The sequence below is a fragment of the Somniosus microcephalus genome, chromosome 8 (genome assembly GCF_052327205.1).
Source record: "Somniosus microcephalus isolate GS21.2 chromosome 8, FLI_Smic_1.0, whole genome shotgun sequence".
Classification (NCBI taxonomy): Eukaryota; Metazoa; Chordata; class Chondrichthyes; order Squaliformes; family Somniosidae; genus Somniosus; species Somniosus microcephalus.
In genome coordinates, this window is record NC_140994.1 from 46,556,175 (window position 1) to 46,582,394 (window position 26,220).

The 26,220-nt window shown below is 45.8% G+C and overlaps 1 protein-coding gene across 1 annotated transcript in view; it reads left to right on the forward strand.

Annotated features, from left to right (window-relative positions):
- Positions 1 to 3,757: 3,757 nt before the first annotated feature.
- The window catches only part of ptprea (protein tyrosine phosphatase receptor type Ea), a 355,733-nt gene continuing 333,270 nt past the window's right edge, over positions 3,758 to 26,220 (forward strand). The window contains exon 1 of the mRNA XM_085994684.1: positions 3,758 to 4,001. The gene's annotated coding sequence lies outside the window, so the exon portion shown is untranslated. The remainder of the gene's footprint in view (positions 4,002 to 26,220) is intronic.

Consider the following 26,220-nt stretch of genomic DNA (forward strand, 5'->3'; position numbering starts at 1 on the left):
GGACTTTTCATGAGTTTGACAGGTCTTATGTCTAACTCATGAGTGGACTTTTGTAAAGTCCTATTGGTTGCCCAGTGCTCACATGATCCCAGCCGGCTCATCGCACTAAGTACGCCGCTGTATCACGCACGCACAGTGTGCCGGGAGCTGACCCGGGCCACAGACCGGAAATCCACGCAGGCCCAGTCTTCAAATGTCAGCGCAATATGTAAGTGTAGGTTGGGGGCTTGCACCCGCGGGAAGCCCCCGACCCGAATTTCTGGGCCAAAGTGCCGGTACAATCAGCACAAGTAAGGAGCAGTGGAGCAGGAGGAAATTGAGATGAGTATTTAATTTACTATACACACTTTATTTTTTTTTACGTAACTATAAATAAATAGTTAAATAAATATTCAGAATAATTAATAACCAATATAAAAATTAGTATAAAAAGAGCAGGAGAGCAGCACTGAGCCGAGCAGTTTAGAAAGAGCAGGCAGTGAAACTAGCGCAGGGGAAAATCTGAAAAAGTGGTGTCACGAAGAGCACAGAGGAGGAGTTCTGAGGGTGAGTAAACACAAGGAATTTGTTCTTCTAACAAAAGCTGTCTACCTAATTTTAATTCAGGCTATCAATAAACAAGTAAATTAAAAAAACACTGGAGATGGCAGGCCTGCCCTGCCATCTCTAGTATGTGGGAGTTTGTGGACAGCGAGACTATCCCGAATTCCCACATCTGCAGGAAATATCTCTGCCTTGAGTCACTCCGGCTCAGAGTCATTGAGCTGGAGTGCGAGTTATAGACACTCCAAAATATAAAGGAGGGGGAGCAATTTCAGGATAGTTTTATCCAGAACACTGTCACACCCCAGAGGAAAGCACAGGTTCAGGAAGGGGAGGGTGTGACTGTCAGGGAGACAGGTAGTGGGGACTTAGGAGAGGTTGAGAAGGAGGTCCCACAGACAGTGGTCCTGTCCAACAGGTACAATGTACTCACTACCTGTGAGGACAAGGAGAAAGACTGCGGGGAGGACAGCCACTATGCAGACCAAGGCACCGTGGCTCAGAAGGCTGTTCAAGGGGGGAATAGAAATATGGTAGTGATAGGGGATTCTATAATTGGGGGATAGATAGCGTCCTCTGCATCCATGAACGAGAGTCCCAAAGGGTAAGGGATATCTCAATGTGGTTGGAGAGGAATTTGGAAAAGGAGGGGGTAAATCCAGTTGTCATGGTCCATGTTGGAATGAATAACATAGGTAGGAACAGGGAGGAGGTCCTGCTGTGGGAGCTAAATTAAAAAGCAGGACCTCAAGGGTAATAATCTCTGGATTATTGCCCGAGCCATGTGCAAATTGGCATAGAAACAGACGGATCAGGTGAGTTAACATGTGGCTAAAGGGTTGGTGTGGGACACTGGCACCAGTACTGGGACAGGGAGGAGCTGTACCGATGGGACGGGCTCCACCTGAACTGGAATGAAACCAGTGTCCTAGCGGAAAGGGTAAATAGGGAGTTGGCAAAGGCTTTAAATTAGTAAAACGGGGTGAGGGATTTACAAGAAATGAAATAAGCTTAAGTAGAAAGAAAACAGGAGAGATCATGGGACAGACTAAACTAAGGGAGGACATAAATGGCCAGGGAATAAATAGTTATAGAGTGTAAAAAATATGGTTACAAATAAAGTGAGAGGAACTGCTATTAAAAATTAGTTAAACTGTCTGTCCAGTAATGCACAGTCTCCGTAATAAACCCGGGAAACTAGAGGCAATAATACGTTGCAAGGAACCAGATACAATAGGGATTACTGAGGCATGGCCACAGAAAAATCAGGACTGGGAATTAACCATTGTACGGTATAACATATTTAGAAAAGATAGAGAGGGGAAAAAGGGGAGGTGGAGTAGCTTTACTTATTCGGGATAACACAATGGCAGTAGAAAAATGTAATGCAGCCATCAGTAAGACAGAAATAGAATCCATGTGGATAGAGATAAACGATAAAAAAGGATCAATCTCATTAATAGTCTACAGACCACCTAATAGTGGAAGGGAGGTGGAGGAAGAAATATGCAAACAAATTAGGGAAATGAGTAAAAAACATAGGCCGGAATTTTCTGCAGGGAGGCAGGTTGGGGGCAGGGGGGAGGGTCTGAGGCAGGCAGGAAACCAAGGAGGTTGGATTTCCTGCAGGCCCTGCTGACTTTACCAACAGGGCCTAATTTGAATGTGAGGCTTCGGTTTCTTGAGAGGCTGGCTGGCTCTGGGCAGGTAGGCCTCAGTTGCGAGCGGTTGGTACAGGAGAGGGTTCGCGGGAGGGGCGTCGGCAATCGGCGGGGGGGATTGGGAATCGGCGGGAAGGGGGTCAGCAATCGGCGGAAGGGGGAGTCGGCAAACGAGAGGGGGAGAGAGGATCGATGGGAGGGTTGCAGGATCGGGGCGGTCGGGGATCGGCAGGCAAGCGGGGATCGCAGGGGGATTGGGGATCACGGGGGGATTGGGGATCACGGGGGGAGATCGGAGATCGCGGGGAGTTGGCCAGAGATCGGGTGGGATCGGCCGGGGATTGGCAGGGGAGCCGAAGGATTGGGGCCAGCCTCCTCATCATCATTGGGGGGGGAGGCTTGGGGGGAGGAAACCCTGGGAGGAGGGAACCCTGGGAGGAGGGAGGAAGGGTGATCGGAGGCCTTGTGGGGGGAGTCTCCAATCGCGGGGGGTGGGTATGGTCGGGACCCTGGATTCAGGAGGTAGATATAAAGCCTTTCCATGTTGACTATTCATTATTGTATTTTTGGTTTCTAGGTGTTTTTCTATTTACTCCTTTATTAGGGATTCCATTATTTTTCCTACTACCAATGTTAAGCTGACTGGTCTATAGTTCCCTTGACATGTTCTATATCCCTTCTTAAATGCCAAGGCCAGATGAACGGCTCAGCTGCAATCCTTTAGAATTCCCAGGCCTGGAGAACTGGAAAGGGCTGCTCCCTGATTGTTGATTTAGATCAATTCAGGAGCAGCCTTTCTTTTGGTGCCTCTCATCCCTAGAAGTTTAAAGAGCTGCAGCTGAATTTTTACAGTTTTCAACTTTTTGGATAGGGGCTTGGTTTTTTTTAATCTATGGGAGGTGTCTTTGTGTGCGTGCATAGTTTATGATGTCTCACAAGTTTTGGGTTTTAATTCTTGTGTATCAGGGGTCGCATTTCCATGAAACATGTGGCCCACTCACTGAATTTAAAATGAGTACCCCCCCCCCCCCACCCCCTCAGCTCCAAAAGGTTAGATGTCCTTGGCCTAGTGTCTAAATGCACCACCTGGTTTCCTACTAGGCCACACACGTCACAAAGCTGCAGGTTTGATTCCTGAACTGAGTTCGGTGATTTCAACCAGGGCAGATGTTGGGCACACTACAATTAACTTTAGCACCCATGGGCTCGGAAGGGAACAATCAGCCGCTTTCTGCTCCTGATTGTTACTCAGTGGCCGAGTGTGTGTATCTTGTGCACGATTGTACAATTGTGTTTGGCGGTGACGCCCACCATAGTCGAATAGCATACAGTTGCTATAAATAAAGGCTCCTTAGAGGCGAGGTATGAGTGGGACTGGAGGAATGCCAGCATCCAACCTTTGGGAGAAAACTGTTTTTTTAATTAATAGGACACTGTTAAAATTCAGCTGAGGCCATTTCGATAATTGCGCACTCGATTGTACAGAGTAAAGAGCTATCAGAAGGTTGGAAAGCGTGTAAGAGCCGGAATCCCAGGATCAGTGTGCAGTCAGCTCTCGCCCAGCACAGTGCAGGAGGGAGTGGAAGCCGGGCAATGCTCGGTGCAGCCGCATTGTGCTGCTTGTGGTAATTCCAGTTCCCCGCAGCAGGCGGCTGTCTGAGCGGAAGAGGTGAAGGTGTAGAGCCGGGATGCGAGCAGGCACTTTCCCTGTTTATCAGCAGTTGTGCTCGGGGAAGTGGACCTGCTGTCGAGCTTCACTGACAGCTGCGGCCGGCGGAGAGCAGCGGCTTCCTCCCGGTGAGTTTCCCCCGATCCCTTACACGCTTCTTATTGAGAATAGAGTAACCCGGGTCTACCCGGCTCGGTGACAGGCGAGTACCGGGGTCTAACCCGGCTCTTTTGACAGCAGTAAACCCGGGTCTAATTGGCTCAGTGACAGCACTAACCCGGGTCTGCCGGGCTCAGTGACAGCACTAGCCCGGGTCTACCCGGTTCAATGACAGCACTAACCCGGGTCTGCCGGGCTCAGTGACAGCACTAACCCGGGTCTGCCCGGCTCTGTGACAGCACTAACCCGGGTCTACCCGGCTCAGTGACAACACTAGCCCGGGTCTGCCCGGCTCTGTGACAGCACTAACCCGGGTCTGCCCGGCTCTGTGACAGCACTAACCCGGGTCTGCCCGGCTCTGTGACAGCACTAACCCGGGTCTGCCCGGCTCTGTGACAGCACTAACCCGGGTCTGCCCGGCTCTGTGACAGCACTAACCCGGGTCTACCCGGCTCTGTGACAGCACTAACCCGGGTCTACCCGGCTCTGTGACAGCACTAACCCGGGTCTACCCGGCTCACTGACAGCACTAACCCGGGTCTACCCGGCTCACTGACAGCACTAACCCGGGTCTACCCGGCTCTGTGACAGCACTAACCCGGGTCTACCCGGCTCTGTGACAGCACTAACCCGGGTCTACCCGGCTCTGTGACAGCACTAACCCGGGTCTACCCGGCTCACTGACAGCACTAACCCGGGTCTACCCGGCTCACTGACAGCACTAACCCGGGTCTACCCGGCTCTGTGACAGCACTAACCCGGGTCTACCCGGCTCAGTGACAGCACTAACCCGGGTTTAACTTTGTATTTTACTCCTGTCACTGGCTGACGGCTAATTGACCAGTATCTGACCATATTGGGACTTACACTAACCCCGTGCTTTAACATGAAACCAAACCGGACTAAAGTGACTGCAGGTTCGAAGTGTTGGGAGAAAGTTAACGGAGGATCACGAGGAGACAGGTGGGCTGGGGAAACGGTACGGTTACAAATAAGGTGCATTTGTCAGAGCTGTATAATGGAGATGTTGAATGTATGAGTTGTAATATTGCGGTACAATGAATCACTTAAAGATGTTGAGGGTGGGTGTAGATAAAATCGCGTGTATTAAAATAGAAAGAGGAAGTTTAGTCTCACAGCGGGTTTTGCCCGATGAGGAAGTGCCCGTTAACTGGATGCCTGGAATTTACCACTTGTGCACTCGTCTCCTTTACATGGGTCAAATTCAGTTTGTTTTTTGAAAACATGCTGTACGAATTTTGCCTTAGTACAGTTTTCAACACTGGTTATCATTATTAGTAAGTCACATTACATCACAGCGTGTGTTCCAGGTGAATCATACAGGATATGTGCACATCCCTAATCTGTTACGCTTCCATTTATCCCAGTGTAGACTTGTATTCTGCACACAATGGGCCGGCATGATCTGTACTGTCCTTTGCATACCGATTACTGGAACAAATATTTCTACACTGCCTGTTATAAAGAAACCAGTTGGTCCATTTACAGGAATGAATCAATATTGTAGGCGGTGATGCACCTTATTGCCAGTTATGTGACTCTGTATCAATAGTGGACAGGTTTGATTTGGTTGTTTGGACATTTGTTGCTGTAATGAATCCTCAGACATGTGTTTGCAATGGGTTATACTCAGACTGGTTATACTGACATTCCGCTTTGTTGCATTTTGTTTAGTAATAAGAACGCTAGGTGTGGGTCCCCAAGACATGAGCATACAACAAACATCAGCACGATGACATGCATGATCATTCAATATAAAAACAGAAAATGTTATCAACACTCAGCAGGTCAGGCAGCATCTGTGGAGAGAGAAAAGGTTAATCTTTCTCAGAACTGGAAGAAGTTAGAGATGTAACAGTTTCTGAGCAAGTACAGGGGCCGTGAAAGGGGGGGGGGGGGAGGAGGAGGAGTGGAGGAAATAACAAAAAGCAAGGTCGGTGATAGGGTGGAAAGCAGGAGTCATTAAATGACAAAAAGGATGATGGTGCAAGGCCTTACCAAGGGGATGGTAATGGGACAAGTAACAAGAAACAAAAGATCATTCATGTGTGCATGCAGAAGTCATCCAGTGTAGAGTGTCCAGCTCTACACCTGGAATCCAGCAGGCCAGTGTTATACTGCAGCCTGCATTCTGGGGGGGGGGGGAGGGCGCGGGGGTGGACAGGTGTGAAAGGCCTGGCTGGAGGGTGTTTCATCCCTGCTTTAACATGTTCAGGAGTCAGATTGTCAATTTGAATTTTAAGTTATGCTGCCACTTTTGCAGTGAAGTGGAATCAACAACACCTTGTATTTATATAGCGCCTTTAACGTAGTAAAACGTCCCAAGCCGCTGCACAGGAATATTTTAAGACAAAAACATCACTTGGCAAAAGCACAAAAAGTGGTTATTTAACTGCATCTCAAGAGCCAGGTGTAGCCTACTGTGAAAGCTGGGCAGAATGTCTGTTGTTGCTGAAGCAGATTTGTACTTATGCCCATGGATTATTTAATGTAGATCTATAGTTGGATGTATGCAAATGCCAGTCATACTGCGATGGTCATGTGCCTCTCTCTACAGGAAGACACCACTAATATTTTCAGTCAACAAGTACCTCTCCAGGAAGGGCACCACAAATAGTCTAGATGAGGGAAGACTAACATAACTGAAATTTTAGGATTTAATAAAAAAAAGCTGTAACAGCTTAGTGTTCAGGTCAAATGTAACGATACAACCAACATCTTTTGATGCCCATCAAGGGTTCTAGTGATCTGTCAGACTGGTGCGGCAAGGTCACCACAGCACATCCAACAGTGCAGTACTCCAGTGAGAGTCAGTGCCTGTGAAACTGTACCCCAGTGACAGTTCACTCCATCAGTGCCGTGGAGTGTTAGTCTAGATATTCTGTTTAAGTTTTAGATTGGGGATTGGGGATTGAGCCCATAACCTTCTGACGCAGCAGCGAGAGTATTACCAACTGATTTTGTGAGATGTTGTTAATGCTTGCTGACATAGTTAGGAATAAATATAAGTGTACTTCATTACATATCATGATTATCAACAGATTAACATGCCATATTACATGAGTGTGTAGAAATTTATTGGTTTATATTCAGGGATTCACTTTTTTTCTGAGGTTCATTTTAAAGGAAGATTCTATTCATTCTTCCTGTGTTTTCTCCCCCTATTTCTCTGTGCTGTTACCCCAAAGGTGCTGACACTTGCCGCAGTTTAATTCCTTGAGCAGCTTCAGGCCTTTTTTTACCTTGCCCAGGTGGCCATTCTTTATGTATAAGCATAGGCAACATTAGCAGGCTATTTGACCATGGGAACATCACAGATTCGTTTGATCTTGTTCACAGTTAACATCGATGAATGTTTACATCCTACCAGTGGCCACTGGAGAGTGATCAGGAGCAGGAACCCAGGCTGATTCTTTTTCCCTCCCTAGCTCTGAGCCAACTGTAGTGACCTAATCTTTATGGCCTAGTCACAGAGAGAATCACAGAGAAACCCCACAGTGCAGATAGAGGCCATTTCGGCCCATCGAGCCTGCACCGACACATATCCCACCCGATCCCCGTAACCCCTACACCAACACATATCCCACCCTATCCCTGTAACCCCACGTATTTAATCCCCCTAACACTAAGGGTCAATTTATCATAGCCAATCAACCTAACCCGCACATCTTTGGACTGTGGGAGGAAACCGGAGCACCCGGAGAAAACCCACGCAAACACGGGGAGAATGTGCAAACTCCACACAGTCCTACAATTCCTTTACCTACCAAGACTTGAGGAAAGCCTATCAAATTCCCTACATTTTAGGGTTAAATACTTGATCTCAGAATAAGTATAACTGCACCTTCAAGTGGTGTACAAATAATGCACAATAATAAAATATTAAAAATTAAAATAAAACTTAGTTTACCTACATACAACTACTGTGGGGCATTAATTCTTCCACCCTAATTTATTGCTGCTTTATTAACCTGGGGGGAAATAGTTTCATTTTTACTGTGCGATTTGGGACTACTTTCCCTCTGATGATCAGATAAAATTTTGATGTGTTGCTGTCAAAGTGTGTATGGTATCTATGATACTGTGGCAGTACCACCGGTTGTACCTTACATAAAGACACATAATTCCCTTTAACTTACCTTTTGGGGCCGTTGCCCTTTTAACTTACCTGTTGGGACCATTGCCCCTTTAAGACGCGCCCTAGCGCGCTGATGTCATGTCATGTACGACGTGATGTGCGTGCGCCGGCACAGCCCGGCCTAGCGTCTTCGGCCTCAACGGCCAGCCGACGGGAGCGACACGATCTTCCGCTCCCGCGGCAAGCACCGGCACAGCCCGGCCTCCCGACTTCGGCCTCAACGGCCAGCGACGCAACGACGCGCATCACGTGACGCCCTAAGCGCGGGAAACATGAACAACGTGATGACTTCACAACACAAACGCAATGACGTCATCACGCTCCCCACAGGACTGCAAACTCAGTCCTCGTGGAGTCCCCGCTGGGACAAGACCTACACCACGGTGCTCCTACAGTCAGCCATCTTACCTGCTATCTTACCTGCTGTAATTAGCCTGTTCCTGTAAATAAACAACTTATTTATAGTTCGTTGAAGTCAAGCTCTCTTATTTAGTGGCGATCTACATGAACCGCTACATTGGTGACCCAACGACGTGAGTACGGGAGCTCATCAATTCCAACGCTACAATTGGTGAACCCGTATCCGTGAACGATATTCACGGTAGCAACGCGCGCCTGAACCTTGTCTTCCCTCAAGACGACCAACGCACAACCGACGAACAACCACGGAACAGCAACCGCCTAACATCGATTCCACCAAAATAGACCCCGTCTTTGCGTACGTATTCGCAACGGAAGCACAGCTTGGAGGTGAGCCCATTTTTCACGAACGATCTCACAGAGGTAGAGCACGACCAACGGCAACCGTCATCCACCAGCGCTACAATTGGTGGGTTTGTGAACGTCTTTCACAAACGAAGCACGCTATGGAAGCATCAGCCGTTCCGCTGTCGCTACCGCAATCCAGGGAGCCACGGTCGCCCTCGTGCTTTATGAAGGTAGAAGCCCTGTTCGCCGAGAACACCGATGCGGCACAGACCACGCACGTGCTCACGGTCTCCGTATTCGACTCTTCTACCGCCACACGGATCGTCCGCCTCTACGTCCAAAGCAACAGCAAGTATACATCTCTCCAAGCGCGGGGTACAGCATGTTCGGGCCCACAAGATCGGAGCGCGCCCCGCAGGGATACCACGAGGACTCACCCCCACGAAACACGAGGACGCACTCCTCGCGCACGAGGACCCATCCCTCGCGAACCACGACGACCCATCCCTCATGCAAAACGACAACTCCTTCTCCGCCGACGACGCACCAGCCCTTCAGCCTGCTGGTTGTGTTACCTACTACACGATTCGGCGTGAACAAAAGCGTGCCGCCCTCCCGGCTGTTTTCTCCTAAATCTACAACAGTTTCAAGTGTTGCCGCCCTCCAGGCAGAGTTTACCCCGCCCGAAAGCAACAACAACCTGGACCGTTGCTGCCCTTTATCCAGTTTTCCCTTTAGCAAACGTCTACTGAAGCTGCACACATCGAGGATGGGTCCAACGGGCATCCTGCGGCCGCGATCAGCCACGTGAAAGTTGCTGGCCTCACCGGTCACTGATCAACGCAGCAACTCTTCACCCTCTGTTGTGTTCACGTCGTAGCACTATGGCACGCACCGTTTCGCGTGTTCCAGCCTCCTGAAGGTTTCGCTCGCCTGTCGGCAAGTTCACCGACCTCACCAGTCAAGTCCTCCTGGATCGCCCGTCGGCATTCCTGCAGATTTCGTCAGAACAAGGACTTGTTCCAACATCAACAGAGTCATCGCCCGCGTCCGCCCAACCTGCCTGTCACTCTGACAAGGCCTGCTGTTTCGCACGTCTCCACGGTCCTTCGCCTGACGGATACACTTTATTCGCCATGACGCGCGTATGGATCCCCTCACGAGCAGCATCTTCGGAACTCGCTCACCAAGCCGAGACAGCACGACCGCGGAGACCACCAGCGTCAGACCATCTCATCCTTGGACTTTCGTTAAAGCGAATTCTGGGGGGGCCCATGTGGCGGTACCACCGGTTGTACCTTACATAAAGACACATAATTCCCTTTAACTTACCTTTTGGGGCCGTTGCCCTTTTAACTTACCTGTTGGGGCCATTGCCCCTTTAAGACGCGCCCTAGCGCGCTGACGTCACGTCGCGTACGACGTGATGTGCGTGCGCTGGCACAGCCCGGCCTAGCGTCTTCGGCCTCAACGGCCAGCCGACGGGAGCGACGCGATCTTCCGCTCCCGCGGCAAGCACCGGCACAGCCCGGCCTCCCGACTTTGGCCTCAACGGCCAGCGACACAACGACGCGCATCACGTGACGCCCTAAGCGCGGGAAACGCGAACAACGTGATGACGTCACAACACAAATGCGATGACATCATCACGCTCCCCACAGTACTGCGAACTCAGTCCTCGTGGAGTCCCCGCTGGGACAAGACCTACACCACGGTGCTCCTACAGTCAGCCATCTTACCTGCTATCTTACCTGCTGTAATTAGCCTGTTCCTGTAAATAAACAACTTATTTATAGTTCGTCGAAGTCAAGCTCTCTTATTTAGTGGCGATCTACACGAACCGCCACAATACAATGAAATCATGCATATTTACTCAGTGGCATGGAGCATTGCTTTGTACCATATGCTTGATCTTGCCATCTTGGGGGCAGACCGGGTTATCAAAGTCAGAAGAGTAAAACAGCAGGCAAATACCTGGCTTTTTATTTTTGTATTTTGAAATGTGATAGACTTATGCTAAACACACAACTTTTCCCACTAGTGGATCTCCAATGCATTGCTCACAGGTCTGGAGAATGGTTGCAAAGTGTACCCATTAACATGACATGTGCCTTCAAGGCCTCTGCTCTAAGTCGGCAAACCCAAGTCATTATAGCTACTTGTAAATGCCGAGGTCAATCAGAGAGCAGTTGTAACTGCTTGTTAATTTCAGCCTGCAGGTCAATGACTAGTTTTCTTTTAACCCGTAAACAAAGCATGACAGACATGCATTAGATGCAAGACCTATTTATACTATATCTGAACTATGCATAATGGGTAGAGGGTCCCAATTTCCCTTCACAATATCTATTGCATGAACTAATTCAAAAATGAAATGGTTGATCTTGCTGAGGGCAAAGCTGGTGACTAGATGGAAGCTTTAGTGACAATGTACAATAGCTGATTGTGATGTCATTCTGCATTGCTGATATCAGGAGGCTTCTCTAAAAATAACTCATTAACTGGTTGACTGTAACAAATATGTTCTAAATGTATGATTAATTAAAAATAAAGTAACAATTTTAAGCATGCGAGCCCACCAACATAGGCAAGCACACAGGGGGAAAAAAATCAAAACATTACTAGATTTCAAACTGATTCTGCCTCAACTAGACCGTTATTTTAATGTAGAATAGTCAATCCCATCAATGATCCTTTTAACGATCATCACACAATCATTCAGCTGAAGTTAAAAGTTTTGAAAAAATTAGGACTCTTTTTAAGTAAAGCAATTTTTAAAATGTAATAAATGGAATTTTGATTTATTTGCTGAATTGGGGAGTGGCTTAGAACAATCTGATTTCATCTTTTGGGACCCAAGGTTCAAAATTAGCTAAAGTCAGTGTGGTGAAAAGAGAAATGTCTACCTTTGCTAAAATCTTCATCTTTTTTCTAAGAAGTACTCTCTACACACTGCAGGAACAAGCCAATACTGTGGTACTGTGTCATCTTCTTTGGTTGGGGATTGGGGGTGGTGGATTTAAATAAGAGTCAGTGTCCCGTTAAGGTGTTTTGTGACATTATAGGCATCCCATGTGACTCTTCACACTTACTACATTACATCAGTGACTGCACTTCAAATGTACTTTATTGTCTGTAAATCGCTTTGGGACATCCTGAGGTCATGAAAGGCACTATATAAATGCAAGTTCTTTCTTTCTCTGTCTTACTGCACTCCATAGTGGTTTTTATATTGATCTTCAGTCATGTAACATGGCGGTCCCACAGGTGATGGTTAGGGGAAGGTGAAACTGCTGGATTCTGTTAACTGGCAGCCAAGGAGATTTTTTTTTTACTGAGTCTTAATGCCTGCCACCAATCTAACTGTGGCCACTACCAATGCTGCATTGGCAGCTGCTCATTCTGGAAGGATTTCTGGAATGTCTCCTTATGACTGTCACAATGACATTCTGACATAACTCATTTTAATAAACTGGACCTTTGGTGATGTTACAATGCAATTATATTGTGCAGGTGCAGTGGACAATGTGTCATGGTCACTTTGTGCATGTGCAACCAATAATGGTGTGTGCAAATTGGCCAACAACTTGTAGCGAGTAAGCGATACCCCATGAATTGTGAATCACCACGAGTTGCTGGACCGATTTGCGTCGCTCCGCCATTAGCTTCGTGAAAACGGCATCTCCCGTTTAACCTCCTCATAAGTTTCATGAAGTTGCTGCATTTGCACATTAATTGCCCATTAAATGCCCCACAGAAAGTTAAGTCTAGTAATTAACTGCATATGTACCCTTTTAATGATGTGATAATTGTTAATGACTGCCAATCAACCTCTCTTGGCCAGAAAGTGAACAATTATATGTGTGCAGTCTCATTCTTTCAGGTTGTGAATTGTTTTAGGAGATTTTAAAAATGTCTAATTTTAATTTTTTTTCTTACTTTTCCTTTCTGTCTCTTTTTTTCTCTCTCTCTTAATCCAGTCTTTGTAGTACTTGCGGTGTGCACGATGTTCTATCTCCAGCCTAATTAACATTTCTTTTCTGAAGCCAAGCATCTGTGCTGTTGGCCCATATTTTCAGCCTACATTGTAGTTATAATCAATAAAATTGATTTGAAAATGTCTAGTGCAAAAATTTGCAGGCGAGACAATGTAAGGACTGAGGCCAAACTACACTTTGAATGGACTTGGATTGCTAGAAGACTGCCTAGGTGGATTGGCTCAGCATGGGATATTTCAGGATGACCAGTTCTGATCTATGATATTGCTGCCTGGGATGTAATCAATTGATGGGTTGTTGTTTGGGTGTTAATTCTGATATGTAGCCTGTCTACAGCTCCATTTGTGGAGTGCAGCTGATCAGCAGATCATCTATCTCCAACTATAAATCAGGACTGTGTCCACTCTGGGGCTCTAACTGTAATTAGCTGCTGTTGGGAGGACTAATGCAAGCTCAGAGCGATCCGCTGTACTAAAGCAACGTCATTTGGTGAGACATAATTGTAAAATTGATCATTTCTTTGTGATTTTTTGTTTTTGTGTTTTCATAATATTAATTCATCACCATTGCTGTCAATCTCACATTGTTGGCCTGGAATCCACTACTCCTACATCCTCGACCCAGTTTTGTTGCTCACCAGCCTCTCCACTCCAGCTCCCATCAGCAGGGCTTTCATTATTTGCTTATATTTTTGATGCAGTTCTTGCATTTCCAAAGGTCCTAAGTCGGGTCACCTTGCTATGGTCCAGGTCACTTGGTTGGAGTTTTGAGACTCTCTGTGGTCATGTTTAATGACTATGCCAAGTCCCAGTCCCCCTCTCCTGAGTGCTGTGAGACTGCAATCTTCCAATTTTTGTCAAACTGTAGCTCCTGAATGCTGTAGACCCCAGTCACCCAACTGCTGATCTTCAGAATCCATGAGCAACAGTGTGAGAAACATAGAAACATAGAAGATAGGAGCAGGAGTAGGCCATTTGGCCCCTCGAGCCTGTTCTGCCATTCAATGAGATCATGGCAGATCATCCAAACTCAGTACCCTGTCCCTGCCTTCTCCCCATATCATCAACTTATTACATAATATTGTAAAAATATTTTTGCAGGAGCATAATATATGTAAAGTACATTGTGTGACAGGGTATAATGCCAAAACACCATATGCTCCAACTTCCAGAGCAATGCTATGCAAGATCTACTAATGTGAAATAATAAAGCTGCTACATGCTCTGTCTCAAATTTCTAAGAAGGCTTAAGACTTGACCAGGCATCTTGCAGCTATTGGAATAAAGAAAATTTCTCACCAATAAAGTATTTTCCAGATATTCTTTATCTGAAAAGACAGTCATAAAAATAATTTGCAGTTCTTCATATTTTCCATCACTAGGAATTTACTCTTTGGGGTAGATTTTCCCGAACCTGTCGGGAAGAAGGCGGGACTTCCCCTTTCGGGTTTTTGACCCGCCTACTTCGACGTCCGGCCAATCCGCACGATTTTCCCTTGATTGACCTTGTTGAGCCCGCCCAGCGGGCTCAGCAGGCCTATTAAGGGCCACCCGGCAACAGGTGACATCACAGACTGAAATTTCATCTGTCAAGAGTTTTTGACAGATGAAATATCAGTGTTTCACAGCTGTTTGAAGCTGTCAAACACTGACAGTCTGAGTTCTGACATGAGTCGTTCTGCACAGACACAGTTAGAACTCTTACCGGCACTCAAAGCTGAAGGCTGTCACTTTTGACAGATCGCAGCCGTTCAGCTTTAAGTACCGGCTGAGTGATGCGCTCCCGACGGCTACAGGGAGAAAGGCTGTGAAGGTACGTACAGGTAAGTAAAAGTTCTTTACACACTTTAGACACACCAAACACACTTACCTTTGCACTCATGCACCCATCACTCACCTGAGCGCCAACATCGCGACCCCTCCAACTCCTTCAACCCGACGGCCCGCCTGCTCTAACCTGGCGTGGTTTGGAGCCGTCAGGAAACCCACACGAAACCCCTCAAAATAGGGATTAGGCTAAAAACTACCTGTTAACAGGCAGTTAATTGGCACTAATCCCTTCCCGCCTGGTTTCGGCGGGTCCCAGTGCGGGGCAGGTACCCGCCGCCCCTGAAACTTACGTGGGGCGGGGTTTTGGGCGGGATGGTGTCAGGACCCCCAAATTTGGGATTTTCAGCCCCCGCCTGCCGGAACCCCGCCCGACGGCTGGGGGAAAATCGGGGCCTTTGTATTTATTTTTACTCAAATTAAAACACCCAACCCCACTGCTTAACCTCTGGCAGTATTTACTCCCGATGACTGCCCTCTACACAAACTGCTGCAATGCAATATTAATGCACGCAAAGCAAAACCTGTAAGTGTTGGAATATATTTTGTGAGGAAATTATTTGGGTCTGTATTTAAACTGTTCTACAGCTCGTGTCCTCGAAACATACTGACACAGAAATACTGCATGGTTACAAATCTACTTTATCAGCTTTGAAATTTTCTGCTATGACACAGAATTTAAAATCTAGATGCCTGCAAACTTAACACCATAAACAATAGTGATTGGAAATATCCCTACTATAAGAAAAAGGTTTCATTTAAAAATATTGCCAAAACATAATCATATTATGAGGTTTGTCAATTTGTATTTACAAATAAAGATAAATAGATTGGATTTCCTGTGGTTGGAAGAAGAGCCAGGTATTTTTGTACTCAGATTGTTGACTAAAGGGATTCATTTCTTTGTGCACCGAGTGTGTTAAATGAGTTAATTTTTACTTCCTTTAAGTGCACTGGTAGGTCAGCTTCACTTTAGTCCGTGTGCTTTCTGTGAGGTTGGATGTGTAGTGTATGTACCTTTAAGGGGAGAACTACTTTTTACAGCTCCTGTATACTGTAGTACCGGCAGTGACCACACCTGTATATAACCCTGAGTAGGGATCTGTACTGCTTAGTTTTAGAGCAACCCTCAGCCAGTAAACACCTGTTGATTGTTCTCTGCAGTCTCTGTCGATTATTTGAAGGACACACTACCTAAAGATTCACGGATTTAACAGGATGCATTACAACTAATACATAATAACTGAGCAGCCAGTTTGAATGCACCTGCAAGCTGAGTACTGCAGAGGCCTATATTAAGCTGCTAACTATGCACTTAATGAGCTCAAACCTGCAAACATTAGCTAATTCTCTAGTGTAGTACACATATATCTAGTACTATATGTTCCAATTGGTTCAGGTACCTAAGATAAAATGTACAGGGCTAGGAGAGACCTTTTGGGTTCACCTAGCCAGACCCACAGTTTGAAAAATACCTTACACTACCTTTTGTAATTCCCAATCACTTTCTGTGCAAAATGTCTATCCAGTTCCCTCTTGAGTTTGTCTCTCTTGAGATCTGCCTCCACCTTCTCTCCATGCTATCAGTTCCATATATTTAGCTTTTCTTTTCTGAGTTGGAGTCTGTCTCCTTGTTTTAAAGTTTGTGATTGTTTGCTTGGGATGATTAAGGTTTAGTTTATCTATACCTGTTGGAATCTTGAATACCTCTAAGATTTCCCTGAGACTTCTTTTCTGCAATATAAATATTCCAGTTTCTGTAGCTTCTCTTTATAACTCAGGTGTCTATCAATTTAGTTGCCCTTTGCTGTACCTTCACCAGAAGCCGGATATTTGCAGTGTGATGACCAGAAGTGCACACTGTTCTCCAGGGGTAAGCCTCCACAAGTTCATTCTCATTCCTTGGAACGCCTGTTCTGTCTGTCTAGTTACACACCCCAAGATTATGTTTGCTTTATTTATTGTTGCCCACATGGTACTGATGGTTTGATGAGCTATCCACAATTACCCCCATATCCTCCTCCTTATGCTGTGTCTTGCATGTTAGTTCACACTCCCACTAATTATTCCCCTTCTTCAGATTCATTATTTTGCATTTATCCAGTTACATATGCGCTCAACTTCTTTATCTAGCCAAATCCCCCTGTATTCAGTCTACTTGTTTCACATGGGGGAGGGTTTAAACTAAAATGGCAGGGGGTTGGGAACCTGAGCAGGGAGACAGAGGAAAGGGAAACAAGGATAAAAGCAAAAGGTAGGAAGGAGAAAAACAAAAGTGGCAGTCAGAGAAATCAATGGTTTAAATCAAACATGGCCACAGTAAATAATAATTCTAATAGGTCTAAGAGCATTAAAAAAACAAGCCTGAAGGCTTTGGGGGAGAAATTGGGTGAGTAGCACCACCTGTTGGTGCCTAAAGAGGCAGTCAGTGGCTGTAGCGCCACTGGCTGCGTCTCCCGCGATATTCAGTAGGGGCGCTAATGGTGGCGTTAGGCATTTGCGCTGCGCCGCCACCGATGACGTCATTGGTGTGCGCAGCACCCCATTCGTGCCCTGTTTGCGATATTTGGTAGCGAGCGGCGCAGTTGCGCCGCTCGCTACCCGCGCCTGGCTCACGGGGCCTTACTGTGCCAGCAGCGGCGCAAGTTAAGGTGGAGGTGCGGGGCGGCCACTTTTTCGGTGGTCGCCTGCCAGCACCTCCGTTCCTGGCCTCCTAACCCCACCCCCCCCGTGGCATTGCCGGCTGTTTCCCGAGAGCCCGGCACTTCTCCTTGGTGACGGGCTCATTTGCCGGCACTCGCGAGCGGGGATCGCGCTGTTGCAGGCACCTCCCCCTTAACAGTGGGAGGAAGGCCTGCAGTACCGCAGCGTGCCATGCCGCAGCGTGTGGCGCTGCGGCACGTTGCGCTGTGATAATCAGTTTCAGCGCCCTAAGAGGGACGCCTTGAGCCTCGCCCCGTGTCCCTCGAGCGGCACTGAAACTGAATTTCTGGCGATCGGTATTACTCCGATCGCTGCGCTAAATCCTGCGCTCAGGCGACTTTTGCGCCACTTTAGCGCCCCAACCCACTTTCTAGGCCTTTGTGTCTTAATGCGAGGAGCATTTGTAATAAGGTGGATGAATTGGCTGCGCAAATAGAAGTAAACAAATACGATTTGGTTGGGATTACGGAAACGTGGCTCAAGGAAGGCCAGGACTGGGAACTTAACATCCAGGGGTATTCGATATTCAGGAAAGATAGGCAAAAAGGAAAGGGAGGTGGAGTAGCATTACTGGTTAAAGAAGGGATTAACACAATTGTAATGAAGGATATTAGCTCTGATGAGGTGGAATCTGTATGGGTAGAATTGAGAAATACTAAGGGGAAAAAAACGTTAGTGGGAGTGGTTTATAGACCTCCAAACAGTAAGGCGGAGGTTGGGGATGGCATTAAAAGGGAAATTAAAGAAGCGTGCAATAGGGGCACAGCAGTCATCATGGGTGACTTTAATCTACATATAGATTGGGCCAACCAAATTAGTAACAATACTGTGGAGGAGGAATTCCTGGAGTGTTTACGGAATGGTTTCCTGGACCAATATGTCGAGGAACCAACCAGAGATCAGGCCATCTTAGACTGGGTATTATGTAACGAGAAAGGATTAATTAGCAATCTTGTTGTACGAGGCCCCTTGGGTCGGAGCGATCATAATATGATCGAATTCTTCATTAAGATGGAGAATGAAGTAGTTGACTCGGAGACTAGGATCCTCAATTTAAATAAAGGAAACTACGATGGTCTGAGGAGCGAGTTGGGTAGGATTGATTGGGGAATGGCACTCAAAGGGTTGACGGTGGATAGGCAATGGCAAACATTCAAAGACTGAATGGATGAACTACAGAATTTGTTCATCCCAGTTTGGCATAAAAATAAAACAAAAAAGGTGACCCAACCGTGGCTAACAAGGGAAATTAGGGATAGCATAAGGTCCAAATAGAGGGCATATAAATTGGCTAGAAAAAGCAATAATCCTGAGGATTGGGAGCAGTTTAGGATTCAACAAAGGAGGACAAAGGGATTAATTAAGAAAGGGAAAATTGAATATGAGAGTAAGCTTTCAGGGAACATAAAAACTGACGGTAAAAGCTTTTATAGATATGTGAAGAGAAAAAGATTGGTGAAGTCAAGCGTAGGTCCCTTGCAGTCAGAATCGGGGGAATTTATAATGGGGAACAAAGAAATGGCAGACCAACTAAATACATATTTTGGTTCTGTCTTCACAAAGGAGGACACAAATAACCTCCCAGAGATGCCGGGGAACATAGGGTCTGATGAAAGGGTGGAACTGAAAGAAATCAGTATTTGTAGGGAAATGGTGTTAGGAAAATTGATGGGACTGAAGGCCGATAAATCCCCAGGGCCTGATAATCTACATCCCAGGGTACTTAAGGAAGTGGCCCTAGAAATAGTAGATGCATTGCTGGTCATCTTCCAGAACTCGATAGACTCTGGAACGGTACCCATGGATTGGCGGGTAGCTAATGTTACCCCACTATTCAAAAAAGGTGGTAGGGAAAAGGCGGGGAATTATAGACCGGTAAGCTTGACATCAGTAGTGGGGAAAATGCTAGAGTCCATTATAAAAGATGTAATAGCAGAGCACTTGGAAAGCAGTGACTGGATCAAACAAAGTCAACATGGATTTACAAAAGGTAAATCATGCTTGACTAATCTACTGGAATTTTTTGAGGATGTAACTGGTAAAATAGATAAGGGAGAACCAGTGGATGTGGTGTATTTGGACTTTCAGAAGGCTTTCGATAAGGTCCCGCATAAGAGATTAGCGTGCAAAATTAAGGCACATGGGATTGGGGGCAAAGTATTGACTTGGATAGAGAACTGGTTGGTGGACAGAAAGCAAAGAGTTGGAATAAACGGGTCGTTTTCCGAGTGGCAGGCAGTGACTAGTGGGGTACCGCAAGGATCGGTCCTAGGACCCCAGCTGTTCACAATATATATTAATGATCTGGACGAGGGAATTGGATGTAATATCTCCAAATTTGCAGACGACACAAATCTGGGTGGGAGGGTATGCTGTGAGGAGGATGTCGTGAAACTCCAGTACGATTTGGACAGGTTGGGTGATTGGGCAGAAACATGGCAAATGCACTATAATGTGGATAAATGTGAGGTTATCCACTTTGGTGGCAAAAACAGGAAGGCAGATTATTATTTGAATGGCAATAGATTGGGAGAAGGGGAAGTGCAAAGAGACCTGGGTGTTCTTGTGCACCAGTCGCTGAAGGTAAGCATGCAGGTGCAGCAGGTGGTTAAGAAGGCAAATGGTGTGTTGGCCTTCGTAGCAAGAGGGTTCGAGTACAAGAACAAGGATGTCTTGCTGCAGTTGTACAGGGCCTTGGTGAGACCACACCTTGAGTATTGTGTGCAGTTTTGGTCGCCTTACCTGAGGAAGGACGTTCTTGCCATGGAGGGAGTGCAGAGAAGATTCACCAGGCTGATACCTGGGATGGCAGGAATGACGTATGAGGAGAGATTGTGTCGATTGGGCTTATACTCACTGGAGTTTAGAAGATTGAGAGGGGATCTCATCGAAACCTATAAAATTCTGTCAGGCCTGGACAGACTAGATGCAGGAAGGATGTTTCTGATGGCCGGGGAGTCCAGAACCAGGGGTCATAGTCTAAGGATAAGGGGTAAGCCATTTAGGACTGAGATGAGGAGGAATTTCTTCACCCAGAGTGTGGTGAACCTGTGGAATTCTCTGCCACAGAGGGTGGTGGAGGCCAGTTCATTAAGTATATTCAAGAAAGAGTTGGATATATTTCTTAAGGCTAACGGGATCAAGGGATATGGGGAGAAGGCAGGGACAGGGTACTGAATTTGGATGATCAGCCATGATCTCATTGAATGGCGGAGCAGGCTCGAAGGGCCAAATGGCCTACTCCTGCTCCTATCTTCTATGTTTCTATGTTTCTATGTTGTTTGCAGTCCCCTAGTTTGGCATGATCTTCCTCCTATAAAGTAATGTGATTCCCTCTCATTATTTCATATTTCTCCAGTTGTAACATTAATCCCACCTTAAGGATGCCTTCTAATATGTTACCTAATATAAATGTGAGGCTCACTGGTCTGTCATTCCCAGAGTTAATGGCCTGGAATTTGTGGTCAGTGGTGAAGCGACAGCGCAAGCTGCTGACCTCGCAAAAAGCTGCCCACAAAGGTCTAGTGATTTCTGTGATGTCAGCTCTCATGACCGTTGTTTAATTCTGGTGCCAAATCAAGCGAATCATAAGCGTCTAGCAATAGTGATATCATCAAGCTAGCTAAGCAGCCAATCACATTGAAGAATTGTCACAGACAGCAAACCAGGAAATAAAATGCACAGATTCTAATTTACTTTTTATAAATTTTTCAGAGTGAAATAAAGATTGGGATATACACATATGATTAAGGTAGAAGCTGAAATATCATAAACAAACTTTAAAACAAATATAATTATATTAAAACCTTGTAATTCTTAATCATATTAATGGAAAAATCTGAAATTCCACAAATATAAAATTAGTTTTTCAAGGCCAGAATGGTTGTTCAGCAGTCAGTACACTGTTAAAAACCCAGTTACACCACTTTCAACAGGCTTAAAATGTTTTTTTTAACAGCGTTATTCCATCGTAAAAGGGTAAGATTTTGTCCTTATATGTGATTTCAATTGGTTGTCAGCTCTGAGGAGTTCCACAGTGCAACCTGTGGCGAAGCAGTGACTGACTGACCGCAACTTCAAGATTTCTGCGTTTACCCGCGCACTAAATCTTGAAGTTGCTGACAGTTTCGCCGTCATTACCAATGCAAAATCTGCATCGGCACCCCATGTTGTTAATGGAGAGGATTTTTATGTCCCATCTCACCCCTATCTTTGAGGCTATCATGCCAAAGGAACAGGCAGGTTTCAGACCGGGATGAAGTTACTGCAACCAGATTCTCACCATTAAGAGTCAGATTGAGGCTGACTTCCAGTGCAATTTGAAAACGAGTGCAGTGCTGATAGACTTATCCTGTACCATATGACATGGTGTGGTGATATGGGTTATTGCTCAAGACATCACAGGTCATCAAATGCCGTAACACTATGTAACTTCTGGCCACAATGTTGAGCAACCATAGATACAACGTCTTTTTGAATGCGCAGATCAGTAGATCACTTACTCACAATGATGGCTCCTGCATTATTCAACATTTCCATTAGTGCCTTACTTGATGCAATTTTGCGCAAGTTAATTTATGCTGACGACATCACCTTTGCAACACATGGTGAAGACCTCACCGCCATAGACGAGACCCTTTCTATTGACCCGAAGTTAATGGCAGAATACTGTCAATACTGACAGCTCTGCCCCAATTCCTCCAATACCTTGGCAACAGCTTTTCACCTAAAATAAGTGCCGCCAAGATACCACTTAAAGTCACCTTTTGCCGCCAAACTGAGGCCTATCTGAAGTCCTTAGACAGAAGCCTGACTTTTAAAGCTCACCTGGAAAAGACTTGCAAAAAAGTAAAAGCAAGGACCAGCCTCATTCCAAAAAGAAACTGGCAGTAGCCAGTAGCCAAGTCCTGTGCTCAGTTCAGAAGAAGCCCTTTTGATATCACAACTTCAGATGCTCTGATGTCTTTTAAGGTCCCCAATTTGAACGCTTTTATATTCAAAAGAAAAGTCAAATTCAATTATGCCGTGCTAATAATCCCAAAGAATTTAGATAGTCCTGTTAGTAACATATTGAACTTGTGTACATAATCATTCACAAAGCAAAGTTCACAACACTTCAGTTCTACCTTCTGAAGTTCAAATGTGCTTTATTACAGCAACCAACTGAATATCTTGACATCAATTGTAACATGCAGTAGGCAACCACACTAGGTTAGTGCCATGTGAAGCACTTTCCCATTAGGGCAGCCTTCTGTACTTTCTTTGCCATTCCTTGTGTATGTCCAACATATTGATTTTGTTGGTTTCGAGTCACTTTATGCATGTTTCTTTCGCTCTTTGAATGGCAGCTCAGAACAGGCATCAATAACGTATTTGCTGTTAAAAGTCAAGTTGTAAGAATCTAGAGAGAAATCCTTATATGCTCTTTAATAAGCCTTAACCAGCAAAGCTATCTTTGACTCAGATAGATGAGTCAACATGTATTACCCCTCTTGTTTACTCCCAGGAGCCATTTTAGAAGCATAAGCAGAAGTTAGTGCCTGCTCTATGCCAATAGAAAATGACTACACCTTAATGCATAATTAGTGTCTGTGCCAACTCTAATGCATAGGGAAATTAACTCCAGGCTATCTTGGAAATAATTTTATCTTTATTACATTGTAGATTCACCTGTGTTATGTTGCATCTTTTTATAGTGAGTGAAATTGTACTAAAAGGGACGACAAATGGTAATGATCATATGCAGGAGCAATAAAAATTGGGGAAATTCCAAGTTTTTCTTATCCTTCAAATGATTATTAGATAGTACAAACTTAGGAATACCATTAGCACAACAAACAAGACAATCTGAATACTTTAAAACATCAGGAGACTTCTGTCTTTGGCACTAAGCCTGTTGGTTTGCAGTTCCAATTTACTACTTTCTTTATGCTTGGAGACTTAGAAGCTAGGATTTTTGAGGAGACGGTTTGAGCGCTGACCCCTCCATAGTTTTCATGGTTAGCACAATTTGTATAATTTGGGAATGCTAGGGGGAGGGAAACTGTGCTGCTGCAGCATTTAAATGCCTGCAGCAGCATAAAAGGGCCACAGTGCAGAACTTCATTTGTATGCAGCTAACAGATTTCTTTATCTGAAAATGTTGGCAGCAACTGCTGCAAAGCACAGAGCCCTTTTCATCGCACCCATTGTAGTATGTCTGCTGATACATGGGGCAGGAATTTCATTGGGCCGTGGAGGCGGGATTGGAGGCATGCGGGGGGTTAAAGTCGTGAATTCGGGGGGCATGAACCCATCCCACCCCCAACCCGCCTCCATGCCAATTTCAAAGGAGACAGGTACCTGCCCCGCACTGGGACCTGCCTACCCGAGGCGGGAAGGGATTAGTGCCAATTAACTGCCTGTTAACAGGTAGTTAACAGGCAGTTTTTAGCCTAATCCCTATTTTTAATGCTGAAGTGTGGGATTCCCAACGGCTACAAACCACGCCAAGTTTGCGAGGTGGGCCGTCGGGTTGAAGGACTTGGAGGGGTCGAGATGTCAGTGTTCAGGTGAGTGATGTGTGCATGAGTGCAAAGGTAAGTGTGTTTGGTGTGTCTAAAGTGTTTAAAGAAGTTTAAATTACCTTTTCTTACCTTTACAGCCTTCCTTCCTTTAGGTCTCGGGAGTCCCTCATCTCACCGGCACAGAAAGCAGAATGGCTACGAACTGTCAAAAGTGACAACCTTCAGCTTTCTGTGCAGGAGAGATTTCTAACTGAGTCTGTGGAGAAGGACTCATGTTAGAAGTAAGACTGTCAGTGTTTGACAGCTTCAAAGAGCTTTCAAGCACTGATATTTCATCTTTGACTCCGAAAGTTGTAGTCCCGCCTCCATCACGTCCCCTGAATGAAAATCCAGCCCATGGTCTTTACTGCTTCTGGTTACTCGTGTCAAAGTGTTTCAAAAGGTGAGGCTGAGGAGTGAGCCCCTCTTTGGAATGGACAAAAGGAAGCCTCAGGAGTATGGCTTCAGGTAAGTGGAAGGAGGTCACCAAGAACTTGGTGCCAATTAACATATTCTGTGCATGATCACGCAATGCAACAAAGTTTTAATTACTTTATCAGGCCAAGCAAGATAAGAGGAGCCAGCCACACATTACAAGAATGTACTGTACTAATCATGTCTGCTACATGCAATCATCTCCCCCTCACTGTATTCAAGTGTTTGAACAGTTTTCCATCAATGTCTTTTAAGTTGTACAGTTCCTTTTACAACCCCAGTCCTCAGCTGAAAGTGTTCCTTCACTCACATCATTACATGTATTCACCCTACAAATGTCAAGTGTAGAATTATGGTCTGCTGGCTATACCTGGGCTTTACTGCATGTTAAAGAAACAAAAGGTAATTCACAGTTTTTGCAGGTGGATGGGTGCTATGTGTCTAGTGCTGCCTGACCAGCCTGGCACCTTCTGTTGCTCCTTCTCCTTCCCCATCAAAAAAACCCAAAGATACAAGGAATTTCCCATAGGAAACCTATTGTGCAACTGGGTGAGGGAAGGGTAAATGGCAGCTCGGCAATAAATTGCACTGGGGTTGGTTGCTGGTAGAGATGTTGTCAGCAGCAAAAGAAAAATAATCAACATTGCTTGAGAAATTCTGTGATTCCTTAGAAAGTCCATTCTGGGCTCTTTAATCCACTTCCAATTTTCCTGTTTCATATGGGTATAATTATGATTGAGAAGATGGTTGATAAATGGGAAATGTAATGTCATTAATGGGGTCTGCTAGAAATAACAATGGAAAATGGGGCGAGAACGAAAGTCGACAGGATCTGGTGTAACGGTCCCTGCCGCATTTCCTGCCCCCAGTTGCGTGATGCACCATGGAAAATCCAGGCTAATGAATCTTGCATGCCAGTCTGTGGGGGTCCCATATATTTGTTGCTCGCGAATAAAGCCATTGCTTAATTAGGTCATCTATCTAACATTGCTGGTATCCCTACTTTGTCTACCAACAGTCTGCTAATTTGCTTTCCAATTTTATTCTTCGAGAGAGTAACTTGATATCAATGGAGCATCATACATGCAGGGAGTGGCATATGCAAAGAAGTAGTCAGTGGAGAAACATAGAAACATAGAAGATAGGAGCAGGAGTAGGCCATTCGGCCCCTCGAGCCTGCTCCGCCATTCAATGAGATCATGGCTGATCATCCAAATTCAGTACCCGGTCCCTGCTTTCTCCCCATATCCCTTGATCCCTTTAGCCTTAAGAAATATATCCAACTCCTTCTTGAATATATTTAATGTATTGGCCTCTACTGCCTTCTGTGGTAGAGAATTCCACAGGTTCACCACTCTCTGGGTGAAGAAATTCCTCCTCATTTCTGTCCTAAATGGCCTACCCCTTATCCTTAGACTGTGACCCCTGGTTCTGGACTCCCCGACCATCGGGAACATCCTTCCTGCATCTAGTCTGTCCAATCCTGTCAGAATTTTATAAGTTTCAATGAGATCCCCTCTCATTCTTCTAAACTCCAGCGAGTACAAGCCCAATCGACCCAATCTCTCCTCATACGTCATTCCTGCCATCCCAGGTATCAGCCTGGTGAATCTTCGCTGAACTCCCTCCATGGCAAGAACATCCTTCCTCAGATAGGGCAACCAAAACTGCACGCAACACTCAAGATGTGGTCTCACCAAGGCCCTGTATAACTGCAGCAAGACATCCTTGTTCCTGTACTCAAACCCTCTCGCTATGAAGGCCAACATGCCATTTGCCTTCTTAACCGCCTGCTGCACCTGCATGCTTACCTT